Below are 7,419 nucleotides of genomic sequence, written 5' to 3'. Positions count from 1 at the left end.
AGCCCATTTCATGTCTCCACCCCTCTTACTGTTCTCGATGTGGCTTTTTCTTTATATCCTCAGATGTATGTGTTATGATCAGCTAGACTTCAGGTGTGTCTCCAAGTTGCTTGTTTTCTAATTTGGTTGTAACTTTAATCAGGTCATGGAAGATGTGAACCTGCTTTTACCTAGCCTGCCACAATAATTGTACTAACTACCTACTAACATGCAAAGTTATTACGATATTATTGACTATATTCCCTGTTTTATACACTATATTTCCATAGCTTACCTATTTTATACCTGAGAATATGTACGTCTTATTCCCCTTCACCTTTTTCACCCATCTCACACCTGCTCCCCTCCCCTCTGGTACCCATCAGTTTGTTCTCTGTATCTATGAATCTGTTTCTGTTTTCCTTCGTTCATTTCTTTTTCACATTCCACATATATGTGAGATCATAAAGTATTTGTCTTTCTCTGTCTGACTTATTTCACTTAGTATAATAACCTCTAGGTCTATCCATGCTGCCTCAAATGGCAAGGGTTCATTCTTTGTTACTGTATCACATCTTCTATTATCCAATCTTCTGTTGATGGACACTTAGGTTGTTTTCATATATTGGCTATTATAAATAATGCTGCAATAAACATAAGAGTGCATATGTTTTTTCTTATTAGTGTTTTCATTTTCTTCGGATAAATACCCAGAAGTGGAAGGCTGGCTCATATGGTAATTCTATTTTTTGATTTTTTGAGAAACCTCAATACTGTTTTTCATAGTGGTTGCATCAATTTACAATCCCATCAACAGTGCATAAGGGTTCGTTTTCTTCACATCTTTGCTGACACTTGTTATTTATTGACTTTCTGATAATAGCCTTTCTGACCGGTATAAGATGATATCTCATTGTGATTTTGATTTGCATTTCCCTGATGATTAGTGATGCTGAGCTTTTTATATGTCTATTGGCCATCTATATGTCTTCTTAGAAGAAATATCTATTCAGATCCTGTGCTCATTATGTAATTGGATTGTTAAGGTTTTTGTTTTTGTTTTATATCGAGTTGTATGAGTTTTTTTTTTATATATATTTTGGATATTAACCCTTTATAACATATGTCATTTAAAATATTGTCTCTCATTGACTATGTTCTCTTTTCATTTTATTGATGGCTTCCTTCACTGTGCAAAAACTTTTCAGTTTGATATAGCTCCATTTATTTATTTTTTACTTTTGTTTTATTTGCCTGAGGAGACATGTCCAAAAAGATATTGCTAACACCATTGTCAAAGAGTTTATTGCCTATGTGTAGTTCCAGGATTTTTATGGTTTCAGTTCTGACACTTAAGTCTTAAATCCATTTTGAATTTATTTTTGTATATGGTGTATGAACATGGTCCAGTTTCACTTTTTTGCATGCACATCTGTCCAGTTTTCCAACACCACTTATTGAAGAGACTGTTATTTCCCCATTGTATATTTTTGCCTTTTTCGTCATAGATTAATTTACCATATAAGCAAGGATTTATTTCTGGTCTCTCTGTTCTGTTATATTGATCTATGTGTCTGATTTTATACCAGTACACTACCTGAACCTTGGATTAAGTTATTGCAAGCCTGATTTTATATTAGTTATTTATTTCTATGTATTAAATTATCTGAAACTTTAGAACTTAAAACAACAGATGTTAATTATCTAAGTTTCTTTATGTAAAGAACCTGAAAATGGTTAAGCTGGATATCACTGGTTCAAGGTTTCTTTTGAGGCTCTAATCAAGGTGTTGGCCAGGCTGCATCTCAAGGTTTAACTCAGGGAGGATCTACTCCAAAGTTCACCTATGTGGCTCGTGCAGCTCTCTGTTACTCATTGGTGGTTGGCTGGAAATATTAATTCTTGCCTTGTATATGTTGTCCTTCTCACAAGAAAGGTAACTTTCCCCAGAGCAAGAGTTGGTTTCCAACATAGTGTGGCTGAAAGATTAAGAAAGCAAGACCCTTACATATGCTGCCTATCAGAGACTCACTGCACATTGAAAGACACAGACTAAGTATAGGGCAGGAAAAATACATTTTATGAAAATGGAAACAAATAAGTAAAAAAAAAATCAAGAGTAGCAATACTTATATCAGACAAAATAGATTTTAAAACAAAGGCTATATAAAAAGAGACAAAGAAGAACCTAGTTATCCCACTTCTAGGTATTTATTCTAAGAACCTCGAAATACTACTTCAAAGGGACATGTGAATCCATATGCTCATTGCAACATTATTTACAATAGGCAGGATATGGAGGCAACCTGGGTGTTCATCATTGGATGAATAAATGAAGAAGAGGTGATACACATATTTAATGGACTATTACTCAGTAACAAAAAAGAATAAAATCTTGTGATCTAGAACAAATGGATGGACCTAGAGGGTACTGTGCTGAGTAGAATAAGTCAGACAGAGAAAGACAAATGCCATATGATTTCACTTACATGTGGAATCTAAAAAAAAAAAAAAACAAAATAAATAAGCAAAACAGAAAGAAACTCATAGACATAGAGGATATTTTGATGGTTGCCAGATAGGAGAGAAGTTAGAGGTGTTGGGTAAAAAGGAGAAAAGATTAAGAGGTACACATTGGTAGTTATAAAATAGTCATGGGAATGTCAGGTATAGCTTATGGAATATAGTTAATAATATTGTAATAACTGTGTATGGTTTCAGATGGGTATTAGATTTATAGAGGTTATCACTTCGTAAATTATATAAATGTCTAATCACTATGTTGTACACCTGATACTAATATATGTCAACTATAATTTAAAAGTAAAAAAAAAATTTTAAAAATTGGAATAGAATACACAGTTTTATTGTAACCTAATCTTGGAAGAGACATCCCATTATATCTGTCATATTGTATCAATTAAACATGAGTCAGTAATTTCAGCACACACTCAAAGGGAAGATATTACATTACATAAGGGTATGAATACTGAATCATGTGAATCATTTGGGGGTCATTGTAGGACTGCCTATTATAGGTTTTTTTTACCACTAAGGATCACCCATCTTTCTACATGGGCTTGGCAAATGCTTCAAGGGTCATCTTAAACTTCTCATTCTCTTTGAAGCCTTCTCAATCTTTATCGAATATAATTTTTGCCTCCTCAGTGCTCCAACATACCTAATGGTTAGTACTCATTTAGATACTTAGCATATATTACCCAAAACTATAGATATCCTCTCAGAAATGTTTGCCTCATTATCTCATTCAGAATGTATGGTCCTGGAGAGCATACAGCATCTTAAATTCATCTTGTACTACTGTATTTAGAGCAATGCTTTTCACTTAGTTGACATTTAGTAGGTACCTTTTTCTGTGGCTAAGACTTTTAAAAATTGCCATAGGGATCTAAGAAGTACACTGAACTGGTTTCAGTAATTTCTAAATTATCAGTAATATAGCACTCTGGAACACTTCCAATAAACTCATAGAGCAGTAAGCATCCATTTCAATACAGCAATGAATACAATCTAAGTCAGAAGAAATAGTGATTTTAAAGATGACATATGAGGTCCAATATGGCGGTGCCCCATGGTGGTGTGAACTTTGAGGACTTTGCCAAGTTTCAGAAATTACTCAAAGTGATGAGGATGATTGATGACAGAATAGTACATGAATTAAATACTATGGTTCCAACAAATTCCTTTGCAGGGAAAATTGAATCCAGACAAACCCTTATGAGTCTTTGATGGAGGCTTATGCCAGTAGGGACAGAATCATTAAAAAATTGTACAGCTCAAAATGAGGAGAATAAAATGGCATAGTTGATAGAGGCTCTGTTCATCCCTCTTGCGACCAATTCAAAGTTGTTACAGAAACAAGGAGCAAACAACAAGGAAAGTCACCTGGGATCTATAGGAACAGAAGTACTACAATTAGGGAGAGAAGTAATTACTGAACTGCAATGGTAGAAGGTAAGAGGGGGAGAAGTTGCGAGGCCGCCAGTCTCAAGTGGCTGAGTGGGACAGAGGCAGCGATAGCGGCAGATACCTCTTAAAGGGGCTGTGTCTGCAAGCAGACATTCCTGGCAACGGACATGTTCGCTCTGAGCACCAGCACAGGGTGGGCTGGTCCAAGGGCACTAGGGACTTATTGGGGGACACTGAGTTGTCAGAGTGAGAGCCGAAGGCAAGGCTCACTACATACAGAAGTGCCGTAGGTTTCCATTGTTCCTCTGTTGTGAGCTGCCCTCCCCACCAACCCAGTGTGCAAACTCAGTGCTGCCATAGCTGAGATCTCATCGTCCAGAAGATTCTCTAAAACTCTGCCTCACCCAACTCACGGCCCTACCCAAGCCACATTCAGTTGTGTTCTCGGCGAGTCCAGTGTTCACTGCTGAGCAGCACCAAGACTCACACTGGTGGCAGCTGACTGTGGTTTCTGGCATGACCTCTTAGGCAACTATAAGCCCAGCATCTGTGGATTGCTTGGTAAATATTAACAGGAGAGGCATAGCCTGGGGCTAAATTTGGCCTGCAGCTGTACCTCTCTCAGGACTGTGCCACTGAACACCTACTACACAAAGTCAAGCTAGTAAGACCGGGAGACTTAGGAGCTTTGCTTAGTACATAGAAACAGACACAGAAAGACAGCCAAAATTGGAAGACAAAGAAGCAGAAACCATATGAGAGAATAGAACAGAGATCCAGGAATAATGGAGTCAAGCAATCTAACAGATGCAAAATTCAAAACACTGGTTATAAAGATGCTCAATGAACTTAGGAGAAGTGTAGATGAGTTCAGTGAGAACTTTAACAAAGAGATAAAAAACATAAAAATGGAAATGGAAATTATAAAAGGGAACCAGTCAGAAATGAAGAACACATTATCTGAGATGAAGAGTATATTAGATGGCATAAACACAGTGGATAAAGAAAAGGATCAAACCACCGATATAGAAGATGGGGAAGCCAAGAGCACACAATCAGAATGGAAAGAAAAAAAAGTCCAAGACTATAATAATAATTTAGGGAGCCTATGGGATACTATTAAATGTAGAAATATCCATGTCATAGGCATACTGGAAGGAAGACAAGACTTTAAACAGCTATTTAAAGAAATAATGTTGGAATACTTCCCTCAACTGGTAAAAGAAATAGACATAAAACTCCAGGAAGCTCAGAGAGTCCCAAAAACCAGGAACCCAAAGAGGCCCACACCAACACACATCATCATTAAAATCCCAAAGGTTAAACACAAAGAGAGAATTTTAAAAGCAGTGAGAGAAAAGCGGTTAGTTACCTACAAGGGAGCACTCATAAGGCTGTCAGCTGATTTCTCAAAAGAAACTTTGTAGGATAGAAAGGATTGGCATAAAATATTCAACATGATGAAAACCCAGGATCTACAAACAAGAATACTTTTTCCAGCAAAGCTATCATTTAGAGTAGAAGGACAAATACAAAGCTTCCCAGACAAAAATAAGCAAAAGAATTTATCAACACAAAACCAGTATTACAGGAAATGTTGGCAGATCATCTTTAAGAAGAAAAAATCTGTATGAAAAACAAGAATAAAGAATCATAACTACATTCTTATCAACAAGCACCTCAAATGGAAAAGAATGAAGTGCTCCAACCAAAAGATAGAGTGGCCGAATGGATAAGCGAACAGAATCCCTACATATGCTGCCTGTAAGAGACTCAACTTCAGAGCAAAAGACACACACAGACTAACAGGAAAGGGATGAAAATGATATTGCTTTGATGGACCTAGAGGGTATTGCACTGGATGAAATAAGTCAGATAGAGAAAGACAAATATCGCATGATTTCACATGCATGTGGAAGCTAAAGACTAAAATAAACAGCAACGAAATTGGAAATAAAACTCAGTATACAGAGAATATTTAGAGGGCTACTAAATGGGAGGGAGTTGGGAGGGAAAGCAAAAAAAGCCAAAGGGATTAAGAAGTACAAATGGATATTTGCCGAATAGACATGGAGATGTAGAGTGTAGCATGGGGGAGATGTTTAATAATGTTGTAATACATATGTAAGAGGGAAGAGGGATACTCAATTTAGTGAGGTGATCACTTTGCAAGTTATGTGGATTTCTGATCACTATGCTATACAACTGAAACTGGTATATAATTGAAATAACTCATTAAATTGTAATGTAATGTAAATTCAAGCAACTAATTGTCTATTATATATCAATAAAGCCAGAAAAAATTATAAAGATAAAACTTCATCAGTAGTAAAATACTTCCAAGAAGAGAGACAAAAGTATTTGGATGAATTAACATTACTAAAGCAACTTAGAAAATAACAGAGAAAGTTGAAATGAATGCAGTCAGAACTGAATGTTGAAGTGATAAATGACAGGAGCTGAAAATGTTTAATAGAATGCTGCCAAATGCACTTCAATCCTCTAAAGAATGAATAAAAAAAAATACTTTTTTTAAAAAGAAAGACCGGGTCATCTAATAAAAGCTAAGCATGAGAGACAGTAGTAACTCGGGCTTCCTAAGACAATTTCTGAGCTGGGCCTTGACAGATTTTATATGTGGCAAAAATGGAGAAGAAAACAAAGGGAACTGAGTAAATGGAGGAAGAGGGTTAGGAAACTGGAGTGCCGTAAAGATTTTTGTTTACGGTGTTGGAATTGTTACAACAGGGAGAAACTGGAGGCAGGGAGAGAAGTTATTTTTTATAGAAAGCAACAGTTTTTGCTTTGTGGATTCTGACTCAAAGATTCCCTATGGCAGTGGTCTTCAATCTTTTTGTCACCAGAGGCCGGTACTCCTATGAGAATCTAATGCCTGATGATCTACGGTGGAGCTGAGGTGGTGATGCTATCACTGGGGAGCGGCTGCAAATACAGATGAAGCTTCAAGCTAATTTGCCAGCCGTTCAGCCTCACTTAATCAAGACCTCAAGTATAAATAATTCTGATAATTAGGAGAAATCAACTGCTATTTTATACCGAATCCATAGAAAAAGATGTTTTGTAACTATTAAAAGAATTTTCTGGCTCAGGAAAAAAATGATACACGAGCTTCTTAGAATCTGTTTCTGCAACATTTGTCACTTTAAATTTTAAGCATTTTAACAGTTTAAATTATGGCGAAAAGGCACAAAGAATATGTAAAATAAAAGTATCTTTCCTCAAAAAGTGGCCCTGATCTAAATTCAGACCATTCTGGCTACAGCTTGTGAGCCATCGAATACTTAAAGACATTTAATTTACAGGATTCATTCTTGAAAACTTGAGTAGTCATACAAGTCAAAAATAAAAGCTGCTATAAAATGGTTTCTTCTGGAAGATTCTGCTCTCCAATTTTCTGTAATTTGTAGCATGAAATGACTTAGAGGTTTTGTTTGGGCCATAAAACTAATATCTGTTTTGGATAGATACCACCTCTCTTTAGCCCCTCTT

At 36.2% G+C, this 7,419-nt stretch overlaps 1 pseudogene; it reads left to right on the top strand.

Moving 5' to 3' along the window:
- The first annotated feature begins 3,558 nt into the window (after nt 1-3,558).
- LOC102879637 lies at nt 3,559-6,426 on the top strand (annotated as a pseudogene).
- The last annotated feature ends 993 nt before the right edge of the window (nt 6,427-7,419 follow it).

Source organism: Pteropus alecto, unplaced genomic scaffold (assembly GCF_000325575.1).
Source record: "Pteropus alecto unplaced genomic scaffold, ASM32557v1 scaffold112, whole genome shotgun sequence".
In the NCBI taxonomy this organism is placed as follows: domain Eukaryota; kingdom Metazoa; phylum Chordata; class Mammalia; order Chiroptera; family Pteropodidae; genus Pteropus; species Pteropus alecto.
The sequence above is the reverse complement of the archived record's forward strand: the minus strand, read 5'-3'. Positions and strand labels throughout refer to the sequence as shown.